Below are 15215 nucleotides of genomic sequence, written 5' to 3'. Positions count from 1 at the left end.
CTGAACCCTGCTCAATCATGACCCCTAGTGAGCACTGAAGGGGAAAGGATGCTTCTTTATGTCTTAATTCACTCTGGAAATACTGTCCCAGTTTAGTTAACTGATCCTTGTGGACGGATATCCAAGGAGCCAAAGGAATGCTTGTCAAGAGCAAAGGGGAAAGAAAGCATACTGTCTCACATTTTTATTCTGTTTTACACTTTACAAATGAACAAGGTGATATTCACCTGGACATCTAGTGTCAGACATTGCTTGGTGACATCAATATTTATTTATTGACTGAGTGTGACTGTTGAATTATATTCTTATAATAATCTCATGAAGTTGGCTGAGCAATTACTCTCATGCTTTCGTAAGAGGGCTTTGCCATTTGGAGTGGTTGACTTGCTGGAGGTCCCAGAGTTAGTGTTCAGAACAGTAACCATGGTCCCTGTATTAGAGACAGTGGTGGTTAAGAGCATGGGCCCTAGAGCCAGATCTCCTGAGTGCAAACCCCAGGTCTACCATATGTTACCTGTGTGATCTTAGGCAAAGTGTTTAGCCCTTCCATTTTTCAGTGTCCTCATGTATAATCTGAGGATAATAATGTCACCCATCTCACTGTTAAGGGGATTAATGAGCTAATATATGCATGGTACCTAGAACTATGCCTGTATGCAATATAAATATGAAATCTTCTTATTCCCCAGCATCTTTTATCCTGCATAATATGACCTCTTTACAGAGATTGGGCATGGTGAAGTAAGCATTTAATATTCTCTCCTTATATACATTTCCTCCTGTTTCTCTTGGCGAACAACTCCTCCAATACCCCATGACTTCTGAAGGGCTGGATTCCAGGGTGGCCATAGATGAAACATCGCCAGCCAGCACTCCATCTTCCTGGCCAAAGTGAGTAGTTCGGAAATGGACATAACCAAGTTTTACCACTGTGATCCGAGAGACTAACCTAGATACCCCTTTATCAACTAAGATCACCATAATATTAATGAAACAAAAGTTACCTATGGTTCCACAGTTCAGGGCTTGGCTGGCCTGGCAACTTCCTAAATTCCTAGGGCTCCAAAAAAGACCACACTATCACTAAACTCCCTAACTGTAGGAGCTGTCAGGCAAATTCAATCAGTGTTGTACTTAACTCTGATTTATAACCAAGACCTCTACAACTCTGATTGGACAGAGGACTGGCCTTACAAACATTATCTTCTGGTAAGCAACTGTAGACTTTAAGCTGGTTTATAGAGGCTGCACATAAACTGTCATCAAGTCCTATAATTCACCTTCTGATGTAAGAAGCCAAATTCCACATCATTTGAATGCTAAAACCCCTCTCCAAAGTAAACATGGGATATATGTATATATATGCTTGCCCATTGTGCATGCACTCAGTTCCCTGCATAAATATGTGTAGCTTTTCCTGGAAACATTCTGTATATATATGACTCCATTGTGTGAGGTATAAAAGCCAACCTACTCTTTCCCTCTTCTGAGAGAGAGCACCTTTAGCACATGCCAGAGATATTTCTTCCTGATTTGCAAACTGATACCACCAATAAAACTCTCGTTTCTACTACTTAGCTATCCTGGTGATCTTTGGAGAACTCCATGCAAAGACTTTGCTAGGATTATGCTAAAATTCTTGGGAAATGGGGTGCTTTATTAAAGCTAGGCTTTCTAACCTGAGAGGAGGCAAACCCAAGACTGCCAGGGCTATCATCAGAAAAGATGTAGCCCAATGGTGATCCTAATAAATGTAAAGCAGACACAAAAGATGAATGGAGATGAAAACCTGGGCATATTGTGCATACCCAAGTGAGTGAGGCAAGGGTGGAGATGAGCTGACATGGGGTTTGGCCAGAAGAGGGAAGAGAAAAGCCCATGACAGTATTTAATAAGAGAGGAGGAAAACTGGGAGGCTTGCCGGTTTAAACTGCCACATAAAAGGATGTCTGTTGTGCAAGAACGTCACTAGAAAATCAATAGTTTGGAGATGACAAAGAGAAAAATGAATAAATTAATTCACAATGAAATCATCAAATATTCGATAGTAACAAAAGGCTAAAAATGTAGTCTAGAAGTCCAAAGTACAACATAAGAAACACAGTTCATAATTGTATTCTATGTTGGAAATTTGCTAACAGAGTTTAAGCACTCTTTTTTTTTTTTCTTTTTTTGAGACGGAGTCTTGCTCTGTCGCCCAGGCTGGAGTGCAGTGGCCGGATCTCAGCTCACTGCAAGCTCCGCCTGCCAGGTTCACGCCATTCTCCTGCCTCAGCCTCCCGAGTAGCTGGGACTACAGGCGCCTGCCAACTCACCTGGCTAGTTTTTTGTATTTTTTAGTAGAGACGGGGTTTCACCGTGTTAGCCAGGATGGTCTCGATATCCTGACCTCGTGATCCACCCGTCTCGGCCTCCCAAAGTGCTGGGATTACAGGCTTGAGCCACCGCGCCTGGCCCGAGTTTAAGCACTCTTAACTGCACACACAGAAAAGAAACATATAAAAGGAATTAAAGTAACTGTAAATATATTTGAGGTAGATGAACCAACTTTCTATTTCTGGGAAGTCAACAAGCACTTTCAATAATGTTTGCACCATGATGACAATGAGGCCTAGATTTGTACCAGTTAATTTATTAAACAAGCAAACAAATCCATATCTTTTTCTTTCCACTGGCATCTGGAGTCATATTGTCAGAAGTTTCTTTAGGTTCTAAGCAGCAGCTTATGAGAATGGCTTGTTTTGGTCAGTAAAGCATTGACATATGCATCAATAATTCATTCATAATTGCTGGCTGAAATTGAAAAGTTTGCAGATTTCAGTGAAAGGCTCTATTTCCAACTTGTCTTGAAAAATTAGAAGCTCTATAATGCTAAGTGAAATAAGCCATAGAACAACAGATACTGCATAGATTCCACTTATATTCAAGGAATATCGAAAATAGTCAAACTCACAGAAGTGGTGAGCAGAATGGTGGTTGCCAGGGGCTGGGGAGAGGAGAAAATGTGGAGCTGCTATTCAATGGGTGCAGACTTGTAGTTATGCCAGATGAATGAGCTCTAGAGATCTGCTATACAACATTGTGCCTGTAGGTATATCTTTAAAAATTAAGAAGATACATCTCCGCTCCTTCTAGGATCTCCTCCTGGTTCGGCCCATCTGCCTCCACTCCTGCCTCCACCATGTCCATCAGGGTGACCCAGAAGTCCTACAAGGTGTCCACCTCTGGCCCCCGGGCCTTCAGCAGCCGCTCCTACACGAGTGGGCCTGGTGCCCGCATCAGCTCCTCGAGCTACTCCCGAGTGGGAAGCAGCAGCTTTCGGGGTGGCCTGGGCGGCGGCTATGGTGGGGCCAGCGGCATGGGAGGCATCACCGCAGTCACGGTCAACCAGAGCCTGCTGAGCCCCCTTAACCTGGAGGTGGACCCCAACATCCAGGCCGTGCGCACCCAGGAGAAGGAGCAGATCAAGACCCTCAACAACAAGTTTGCCTCCTTCATAGACAAGGTACGGTTCCTGGAGCAGCAGAACAAGATGCTGGAGACCAAGTGGAGCCTCCTGCAGCAGCAGAAGACGGTTCGGAGCAACATGGACAACATGTTCGAGAGTTACATCAACAACCTTAGGCGGCAGCTGGAGACTCTGGGCCAGGAGAAGCTGAAGCTGGAGGCAGAGCTTGGCAACATGCAGGGGCTGGTGGAGGACTTCAAGAATAAGTATGAGGATGAGATCAATAAACGTACAGAGATGGAGAATGAATTTGTCCTCATCAAGAAGGACGTGGATGAAGCTTACATGAACAAGGTAGAGCTGGAGTCTCGCCTGGAAGGGCTGACTGATGAGATCAACTTCCTCAGGCAACTGTACGAAGAGGAGATCCGGGAGCTGCAGTCCCAGATCTCGGACACATCTGTGGTGCTGTCCATGGACAACAGCCGCTCCCTGGACATGGACAGCGTCATCGCTGAGGTCAAGGCACAGTACGAGGAGATTGCCAACCGCAGCCGGGCTGAGGCTGAGAGCATGTACCAGATCAAGTATGAGGAGCTGCAGAGCCTGGCTGGGAAGCACGGGGATGACCTGTGGCGCACCAAGACTGAGATCTCCGAGATGAACCGGAACATCAGCCGGCTTCAGGCTGAGATTGAGAGCCTCAAAGGCCAGAGGGCTTCCCTGGAGGCCGCCATTGCAGATGCCGAGCAGCGTGGAGAGCTGGCCATTAAGGATGCCAACGCCAAGTTGTCCGAGCTGGAGGCCGCCCTGCAGCGGGCCAAGCAAGACATGGCGCGGCAGCTGCGTGAGTACCAGGAGCTGATGAACGTCAAGCTGGCCCTGGACATTGAGATCGCCACCTACAGGAAGCTGCTGGAGGGCGAGGAGAGCCGGCTGGAGTCCGGGATGCAGAACATGAGTATTCATACGAAGACCACCAGCGGCTATGCAGGTGGTCTGACCTCGGCCTATGGGGGCCTCACAAGCCCCGGCCTCAGCTACGGCCTGGGCTCCAGCTTTGGCTCTGGCGCGGGCTCCAGCTCCTTCAGCCGCACCAGCTCCTCCAGGGCCGTGGTTGTGAAGAAGATCGAGACACGCGATGGGAAGCTGGTGTCCGAGTCCTCTGACGTCCTGCCCAAGTGAACAGCTGCGGCACCCCCTCCCAGCCTGCCCCTCCTGTGCTGCCCCAGAGCCTGGGAGGGAGACCACTATGTAGGGTACCACTGGGAACAGGAGACCACCTGAGGGCCCTCAGCCCACCCACAGGGGAGTTTACTACGTGGGGACCCCCCCCTTGCCCATGCCTCCAGCTATAAAACAATTCAATTGCTTCTTTTTTTGGTCCAAAATAAAACCTCAGCTAGCTCTGCCAACCAAAAAAAAAAAAAAAAAAAAAAAAAAAAAAAAAAAAAAATTAAGAAGATACATCTTATGTCAAATGTTCTTACCACAATTTAAAATGCGCGCACACACACACACACACACACACACTGGTGCCACATCCTGCAGTGAGTGCTGGCTGTCCCTAGGAATGGACATTCTAATCCCAGCTAGGCGCACACCCTACATTGCCAATTAAATAACATCAGATCTGCTTATCTGATTGATGTTACCTGGCCTGTCCCTGCAGAGATTTTTGCTTTTAACTACTGCTTATTTATTTTCACTAGCACCTCATAAGGTTCTCTGTGTATATAATGGGTCTTGAAAATTAAGCCTATCGCGTAATTGTTAATTAAATGTATTTACATGTAATGAATAGCATTATTGTAATTTATCACTAGTGTGAATCTAGATTTTATATATAAGTGTTGTTTAGAGTATGGAGTAACTATAATGTCTTCACAACACTGGTGAGAGTTGGGAGCTCAACATCCCAGGTTGTTCAGGACAAAGACTTTTATGTCCATGGATTCCAAATAGCTTTCCCCATGGTAGAATGAATTCAAAGTCCAATAAAGGAGTGGATTCTGTTGAATCATCCTATAATATTTAAGGGATTACTCTGCACCAGCTTGCCTCCATGAACCATGTGAGCCTGGCTCGATGATCAATTGCTTGGCTTCTCTTTGGAGAAGAGTGTAAGTTTTAAAATTCAACTTTTCTTGGCTGTGGGCAGCATCAGCATGCTTCTGCCAAGTGTTTTCAATGTAGTTCTTTAAATAAATATTCTTCAACAAAACTTTGGAAACTGAATCCTATAGACCTTTTCTTTCTCTTTTTCCTTTGAAGAATTTCCTGTGCAAACCCTGAACACTTAAGCTTGTTATTTCAGTGTTTGTGTCAATGGCACATAATTAAAAATGCTCCTATGAGCAGCAGGCTCTGTGTTAGCAGTGATCCAAAGGATCCAAAGGATGCAAGAAGCACATTGGCACCATATGTCAGGCTTTACGAAGGCAAACACGTCTTGATCCCTTTTGTGGCAACCACTTAATGAATTAGGAGTGTCTGGATCATTTTCTAAGCTAACATGTGCTGATGACGTCTTTTAATCTCCAGAAGTCAGGGACAAAATGATAAAAAATAAAGGAGCTCATGAGATGTGTCAGTAGCTGGTCAAGATGGAATAACATGGACTAAATGTAACCATTTACTTGAAATAACTAAAAAAAAGGCTAAAATAAAATAAAACAACTGCTTTTAGTCGTTGGGCATTAGATGGTGCAGTCTATTAATCCCTATGATAAGGAAAGCAAATTAATTGAGTCCTAACATTATTCCAGCTTACTTCCTGGAGAACATTACCAAGGCACAACACAGAGAGGGGAATCCAAGCAGAGCTCAGTAGTTTTCAGATTTGAGAAGATAGACATGGAAATCCAAAGAGACCAAGGCAGCTGGAGCTCATAGGGTACCGTAGACAAAAGAGGTGGTTTTTGTTTGTTTGCTTCTGTTTTTGTTTTACAGGGAGAGAAGAGACATTTCTCATTCCCACAGAGAGCTCTTTTCAAGTCTTCAGCTAAGTGCTAATCAATGTATGAATACAGAGAAATGGTCCGAGCTGTGGGAAGGATGGAAGCATGAGAGGGAAAGAGTGGATGAAGAAGAGGTTGGTCAATGAGTACAAAAATACAATTAGAAATAATATGATTTGGTATTTAGTACAGTACAGTGACTATAGTTTACAATAATTTCTTGTGTAGTTCAAAATAGCTAGAAAAATTGGAATATTCCCAAAGTAAGGAAAGACATTGTTAGAGGTAATAGACATCCTGATTATCCTGACTGGATCATTACACATTGTACGCATATATCAAAATATCACATGTATCCCCCAAATATGCTCAGCTATTATGTATCAATTGAAAACTGGGAATGACAGTTCATATCTTACAGAGTTGGTATAAGAACTTAAATAAAATAACGGTGACTAGTATATTAAAAACGAGAGAGATGCAGGAGAAAATATTATTCTCACACAGTGTCAGAAATGGTTTGTGTTTCCACCATGAAAATGGAGAAACTGAATACTACATGGGGCATCAGGTTGAGTATTAAGAAGGACAGTGCATTCGTAGTGGGGCCAAATTGACACTAAGCTAAAGTAAGCCTGGGTCCTTACTAACAAAGCTTAAAAGCAAGTATTAAAAAGGACAAATTGTCTCATAGCAAAGTGCATGAATATTTATGCAATAAGAAAATCCCACAACATCAATGTGACCTTTACACGGTCTGGCAGAAAGAATGACACCAATGATGGAACAAGCAGGCAAAGGTACTAAAACAGTTATCATTAATAGGGCTCATATGTTTGAGAAGGTAATGGTTCAGTAGATACACGAAAGGAATTTTTAAAAGACACAAAACAAACCTTTAGAGAAGAACATTACAATGACTAAGAAGAAAATGACATCGGCTGGGCTTAACAGCACAATAGCTGTTACAAAATCAAAGATTAGTAAACTTGAGGACATAGCAATAAGAAGTATCTCAAATGAAGCACAAAGAAAAAAAATAGCTGTGAAAAATAAAGAAGAAGAGAATAAAATCAACAATATTAGATTAACAATTCATCCCACGCTGAAAAGTCCTAAAAAGGGGAATAATATTGCTACATTCAGGGCAGTGGTCACGTTGAAGAAGCATTCTTTAAAAAAAAAAAAAAAACCGTACTTGAAAGATCTTCATAATCAACAAATGGACCAACAACAGCTTTGGTGATTCTGAAACCCTAGGAAAAAAACCTCATTACTACACTTAACTCAAATACTGCCCTAAATTTTTGGTAAATTCTGCAATGTTATTCACTTTAGGGAATAACCATTTGCTGCTGAAAAGATAAGGAAAGTAATGAGGTTAAGAAGTGGCATGCAAGAGTCTTTCATGTATCTGTGACATTGTTTCTTTACCTTGATAGGCTATACGTAGACCTGCTTTTATGTTCTCTCACCCCTTTTCATTCTGGCTCATCAAATTCTGATTTTGTATTTTGTAGGCACTAAACTCTTGTCCTCAAGGAAGTAAGCCTCCCTCCTTTGTTCAATCCTCAAATTTAAACTGGTCATGATTATATCTTTCTAATTGGTTAAGAGACTGGCAGGTCACCCAGTTCCAGCAAACGAGATGCAAGGGAAAGCTTGTGGGGGCTTCTGGGCAATATTTTATTTCTGGATAACATGTGCCTTGGTAGCAAAGAGTCCTTTATCCATCTGCTTAGATCAGTATCCTGTAGCCACGAGGCAACAAGTTCAACATCACAAAGGAAAAATTCTTAATATGGCAGAATACAAAGACAGGAAGTGACATCACTGAGCTACTGAACCAGGAAGTCTCTGGACTTCCTGTTGTATGAGACAATGGGATGCCATCCTTCCATATTCCACAGTCAGTCGGAGTACCGAGGGAAAGCTGACAGAGAAACTTGTTAGTAGAAAATGGCAGCTATCTTAATGATCCTTGATGGTCAAGTGTAGAATTGCGTGATAGGAAAGAATCCCTAAGCACCACAGACGCAAGGGAAGTTTGTGTATACTGACCATCTCCTTCTTGCTGGTCTCCATCTAGTGCTTTGCAAAAGATTGGATGCAGAGCAGGACACCTGAGAGATCCCCATCACCACCCTACTTGATGGTTCAAGTAACAAGGTTTGAATGTGGGACACTAGAGTAGGTACCTGGAATAGATAATCCAGTCTTCAAGACTTGCATAGGGGCAGATAGTAATGAGATGCTGCGAGTAACAGACACACAACACATGCCAAGCTTTTAATCTTCTTTTATGTAAAGCAAAATTCACCTGCCATGAAAAGAGGAGCCAGAAACCTGCCCATGAATGATTTCTAATGCTGCTTTGATGGGAAGGCTGGAATGGTACATAACCTCCCATGGCTACATATATTAGTTGCTTCTCACACTGTTATCAAGACATACTTAAGACTGGGTAATTTATAAAGAAAAGAAGTTTAATTAGCTCACAGTTTTGTGGACTACTCAGGCCTCTGCTTCTGGGGAGGCCTCAGGAAACTTACAATCACAGTGGAATGCAAAGCAGAAGCAGGCATGTTTTCACATGACCGATAGAAAAGAAAGAGAGGCAGAAGGGGAAGGTGCCACACACTTTTTTTTTTTTTTTTTTTTTTTTTTTGAGGCAGAGTCTCGCTCTGTCACTGAGGCTGGAGTGCAGTGGCGCGATCTCGGTTCACTGCAAGCTCCACCTCCTGGGTTCACACCATTCTCCTGCCTCAGCCTCCCAAGTAGCTGGGACTACGAGAGCCCACCACCAGGCCCAGCTATTTTTTTTTTTTTTGTATTTTTTAGTAGAGACGGAGTTTCACCATGTTAGCCAGGATAGTCTCAATCCCTTTGTCCTCGTGATCTGCCCGCCTCAGCCTCTCAAAGTGCTGGGATTACAGATGTGAGCCACCGCGCCCAGCTGCCACAAACTTTTTTCCCACCAGATCTTCTGAGAACTGTATCACGGACAGCACTAGGGGAATGGTGCTAAATGATTAGAAATCGCCTCCATGATTCAATCACCTCCTACCAGGACCCTCCTCCAACACTGAGGATTGCAATTCGATGTGAAATATGGGTGTGGACACAGAGCCAAACCATATCACTACAGATTAAACTTCAACACAGCACAGCTGCCTATAGAGCAGGGTTTGCTTGTTGCTCTGAAGGCCATTTGGGAAGTGCATATGCAACTTCTTGCCTTCTAACTTTGTCATAAAATTCTTTTCAGCAACAGCAGTTTACTTTTTTATAATAGTATTTCCATAACTATTATTTCAGAGAGACTATTAAAAACAGGTATACTGTAAACACAGTAGAGAAGAAAAAATAAAAATAAAATTTCCCTAAACACCATAAAGAAAAAAGCGATCAGTGTTTTTTTCCCCTTGGCATTACTGATAATTATTGGCTCAAGAAATGGAAGGTTTTAAGTCAATGGATTCCCCAGCATGCAGGTGTAATGAGAGAAATGAAAAACGATGACAGCCGGGGACTGAGTATCTGATTTCCAAGGCAGAATAAAAGCTCAAACAAAGGCATGTGCCTGTCTATCCGGTTGTGTAAAGAGAGAATGAATGAGAGGCTAAGGAGCTTATGTCAAAAAAAAGCTAAAGTCTTTAGCTTCTGATGTGGATGTTGGATTCTCAGAACACCTGGCTTGTGGCTGATGGCTGCTCTACTCATCTACCTGATTGGGTAGCTTGTCAAATGAAAAATAGTAACAATAATAACAAGGGTAGAAGAGAGCAGAGTCATGCTTGGGAATCAATCTAGTAAAAATTGGGATTGTATAGATAATAATAGTGATGATTGAAAACCAATGCATTACGGAGTGCCCAAAATATGCTTAACTCTAAGATGATTGTTCTAAGCAATATTTTGGGGGAATTAACTCTCATTGCTCCCCAATGATTTTGTAAATTATTTTTTGACATTATCATCATTTTTGCAGGTGTGGAAATGAGTGAACTAAGAGTTTAGGTGCACAGTTTATATCATACAGTGATGATGGGAGTGGTTGGGACTCAAACCCACCTCCTGTGGCCCAGTTCTCATACTGTAAGCATTTTCATTTCTCTGCCTCAGTAAATATCTTCCAGCAGAGCAGAGACTTATTTCTGAGCTCATGAACTTGCATTGTCTTGTGTTCCCTGCTAGATCTAGGTGTTTTTTTGTTTTGTTTTGTTTTTTGAGACGGAGTCTTGCTTGGTCGCTCAGGCTGGAATGCAGTGGCACAATCTCAGCTCACTGCAACCTCTGCCTCCTGGTTTCAAGGGACTCTTGTGCCTCAGCCTCCTGAGTAGCTAGGACCACAGGTGTGCACCACCACACCTGGCAAGTTTTTAAATTTTTAGTAGAGATGGGGTTTTGCCATGTTGGTCAGGCTGGTCTCAAACTCCTGGCCTCAAGTGATCCACCTGCCTCTGCCTCCCAAAATGCTGGGATTATAGGCAAAAGTCACTGCACCCAGCCAAGGTCTAGTTCTAATGCCAATGCTTTGCCTGTGACATTGATTTCCAAAACCAAGGTAGAAAATAAGCATTTGATTATTTTATCTAAACTATTTCTCAAGAGTTTGAGTGAGGATTTAATCCCTGCCTCTCTAGTCTTAGAAGACATTGAAATCCTCCCTTGAGATTGTTCTTTTTTTTTTCCCCATCATGCCCCAGAACAGTATTTCTCTAGCTTTTCCTGGCAACTCTGATGTTCCCCAACAAATAAACTTGATGTTCTGTTTGGATTTCTCAGGACTGTGGTTGAAAATCAGGAAAGCTCACTCTAATCTAGTTTAAGCCATGCTGGGCAATTTATTTTGTCATGAAGCCATGCTACGCACAAATTGATCTGCCAAGAGAACAGACTCGCTTGGATTCTGGGACTTCAACATCACCAGACAGCATTCTTCTTATTTCTCCTGATCTTTCTTCTCTCTTTGTTTCTATAATTTGATTCCACTCTCTGCACTACAGACATGTTCTTTCTAAGCCAGATGAAAGGTGAGTACAGGAAGTCCTGAACTTATACTGTAGCAGTACAGTCTATCAGGGAGGAAGAAGGGGTCATTCCTATCAGCTCCAGATTGGAAAATCCCAAGGAAGAATTCAGGAACCTCTGCTTAGACTATGTGTTCATCCTTCCACAAACACTGCAGCTAGGAGGATGGCTGCATGACCCCCCTGCCTTGGGCCTGAGACTGGTCAATGCACAGGGCTTGTCACTGAGGGGCAGAGCACAGGAGTGGCCCTGAATCAAATGAGGCGTGCTCCACTGCCAAGCAGCAAAATGAAATGACTAACAGAAAGTTTTAGTTATCTCCTGTGGTAAACAAAATAAGAACCGACTCCCCTAAAGACGTATATATCCCAATACCCAAAACTTGTGAATGTGTTACATTACATGGCAAAGAGATATTAAGGTTGAAGATGGGATTAATGTTGCTAATCAGTTGACTTTAAAATTGGGAGATTATCCTGGATTCCGGGCTGACCTGACCTGATGTGGCCAAAGGGTGTTTAACAGTGAAGAGCAGCTACTCAGGGGGCTGAGGTGGGAGGATCCCTTGAGCCCAGGCAGTGCAGCTATCTGTGTAATAAGATATTGGGTGCACTTGGCTACTCATAAAGTGTGGACTGGGACATGTAGACACATTCACAGTTCACGCATGTCTGACTTCAAGGAATCTAGTGGCCTTGTTGAAGAAGGCAGCTCTAAGGAGCAAAATTCGTATCACGGCCATGTGATACCTCTGCAGACTTAAGGCTTGGGCCCAAGAGATTTTTGGGAATCAGGTTTTTCCAAGGTCATCTGTGAGATGGGTGAGTAGGCAAACCTTCTAAATTCTCTGAGCCTTTAATTATCAGTGAAATTAGAGTAAACATACAAGCCAGTTTCACATCACAGGATTGTAGTGAACAAAAACAAACGTCATCAATGTGACCTAAGTTGACAGGAAAAGCTCAGTGAAAACATAACTAAAAACAATATTTTTCTTCAAACATAACCCTCACTTTCTGTGTATTACCCATGGAAGACAAGGAACCTTATTGTCTAATTTTGGAGTTGAACCATTGGCTGTACTTGGTGTTGGGCAGTGAATAAAAACATTTACAAATATTTAAAATTCCATTTTTGGCACAACATGTAAAATTACTAGAGTCTTGTGTTCTGTTATTTCTTATACAACTATGGAAAATATTTTCTAGCTAATGTATATAGAGTAATATTTTGGAGATTGATCAATAGATACTCTTAATGAAACTAAATTGTTAATATAAAGTGTTAGTCCAACAAGTTAGTTGCCTAACATTCATTTTCTCCATAGCTGCTTTAATGATGGTACGTTCCTCTCTAGAACTAAATTTCAAGTGAATATTGAATTGGTTAGACTAATGCCTTTAGGCCATTAAAATTTTAAAATTCCTTTTTCCATTGTGCTTTCCTGGGGTACCTAGGAAAGTTTTCAGAGTCTACTCGTTATCATTCCATAAATATCTATGTCAAACTCGAAGGTAATGAAGCAGGGAGGGACAGCTAAGCACTATCATTTAAACTGTTTTATGACACTTGTTCCATTCCTTTTTTTTTTTTTTTTTTCTTTTGAGACAGAATCTCACTCTGTCGCCCAGGTGCGATCTTGGCTCACTGCAGCCTCCGCCTCCCAGGTTCAAGCAATTCTCCTGCCTCAACCCCCCAAGTAGCTGGGATGACAGGAGCCTGCCACCACTTCTGGCTAATTTTTGTATTTTTAGTAGAGATGGGGTTTCACCATGTTGTCCAGGCTAGTCTCGATCTGATCTCAGGTGATCGACCTGCCTTGGCCTCCTAAAGTGCTGGTATTACAGGAATGAGCCACCACACCCGGCTTACACTTACTCCATTTTATCAGCATACATATTAATTTTTTAATGTGATGATTCATGCACTTTGAATATTCAGCAACAAGATGTGCATTCTTATTGAAATTTTAAATTATTACTAATAAGCTAATTCATTCCCTTTTATAAATGTATGAAATTATTACAGTTTGAATCAAAGAAATAAAATGCAGTAAGCTGTTCTCTTTAGAAATCTTTCTATTGGCAGGTGAAATCAAACAATTATGAAATGCTTTAATAAACCATTTCAGCAAATGCATACTTTTGGCAGTAAATTAGGAACATATTTTGGTATAAACATCAATTACAACGTTTTAGGTGTTTTGTTATAAAGTTGTGATTAAAAATAAAACATCCTTGTCATTATAATGATGTTTTCCTATACAGTACACATATACATATATATGTGTATACATATATACGTATTTCCTATACATATTTCAAAGTTGGTAGTTTTTGTTTGGTCAGACCGTATGGAGCAGAGACATAAGTTTTCACTTTTATTTTTGAATATCCTCTTTCCCTCTCTTAGCTCCCTCTTGGATAAGGGACGGGGATTTTCCTGGGTGACTGGTCCTCAACACAGAGCTGGGCGTGTGGCTCTTGGCCGACTTATCTAAAGATACAAGAGAGTGGTTTCCTAGGATATCCTTCAAGTTCCTAAAGATGAGTGACTCCCAGAAACTCTTGAGATTTAGGTTGGTGAGGGTGTGTTAGTCCGATTTCATGCTACTACCGATAAAGACATACTCAAGACTGTGTAATTTTTTTTTTCTTTTTGAGACGGAGTCTCACTCTGTCAGCCAGGCCGGAGTGCAGTGGCACAATCTCAGCTCACTGCAGCCTCTGCCTCCCGAGTTCAAGGGATTCTCCTGCCTTAGCCTCCCGAATAGCTGGGACTGCAGGCGCCCGCCACCATGCCTGGCTAATTTTTGTATTTTTAGTAGAGACAGGGTTTTACCATATTGGCCAGGCTGGTCTGAAACTCCTAACCTTGTGATCCGCCCACCTCGGCCCCCCCAAAGTGCTGGGATTACAGGCGTGAGCCACCGCACCCAGCCAAGACTGGGTAATTTATAAAGAAAAAGAGGTTTAATGGATTCACAGTTCCATGTGTCTGGGGAGGCCTCACAATCATGGTCAAAGGCAAAAGGCACTTCTTACATGGCAGCAGACAAGAGAGAATAAGAACTAAGCAAAAGGAGTTACCCGTTATAAAACCATCAGATCTCGTGAGACTTATTCACTACCAGGAGAACAGTGTGGGGGAAACCACCCACATGATTCAATTATCTCCCACCAGCTCCCTCCCACAACACATGGGAATTATGGGAGCTACAGTTCAAGATGAGATTTGGGTGGGGACACAGTCAAACCATATCAGAGCATAACTTGTCCCTCTCAGTTTTCATATCCCGCAAGGAAGATCAGCATCAAGTACTTGCAGCTGAGATGGAAATTCCTGAAGCTTCTCTCTGCTTTTTGTTCAGTCTGTCCTGTCCTTTACAGCAATGCTCCATGACATGGAAAAAGTTTCCTCTCAGATGTTTTTTATATGCCCATCACAGGTCCAAATGCCATTTCCTTTCAGCAAGTTTATCTGTGCAGTTGACAGTCTACTGTTAAACCATGGCAAAAGGATTCTGTTTTTCCACTTTTACCAAAGCAGGCAGTTTTTGACACTTAGAAATTCCATTTCAGGTACTATAAGTAAGTACCAAATTGCTACCCATCCACTATAATTGTTGCCAGTTCTAAAATGCTCCCACATCTTTAGAGTTTTAGCAGATCATTTAAAAAGAGTATCAGGAGCATTATGTCTTTGAAGCAGAATGGAATTATAATGCATCCTTTTGCCAAATACCTCAGGCTAGGAGTGTATTGCCTTACCTG

The 15215-nt window shown here is 42.3% G+C and overlaps 1 pseudogene across 1 annotated transcript; it reads left to right on the top strand.

The window, feature by feature from the left end:
• Window positions 1–3109: 3109 nt before the first annotated feature.
• Window positions 3110–4904, top strand: LOC104666348 (annotated as a pseudogene). Its single transcript, XR_748542.2, has one exon. The product of XR_748542.2 is annotated as a keratin, type II cytoskeletal 8 pseudogene (transcript).
• The last annotated feature ends 10311 nt before the right edge of the window (window positions 4905–15215 follow it).

This window comes from Rhinopithecus roxellana, chromosome 10 (genome assembly GCF_007565055.1).
Source record: "Rhinopithecus roxellana isolate Shanxi Qingling chromosome 10, ASM756505v1, whole genome shotgun sequence".
NCBI lineage: Eukaryota > Metazoa > Chordata > Mammalia > Primates > Cercopithecidae > Rhinopithecus > Rhinopithecus roxellana.
This window is presented reverse-complemented; position numbering and strand designations above follow the sequence as displayed.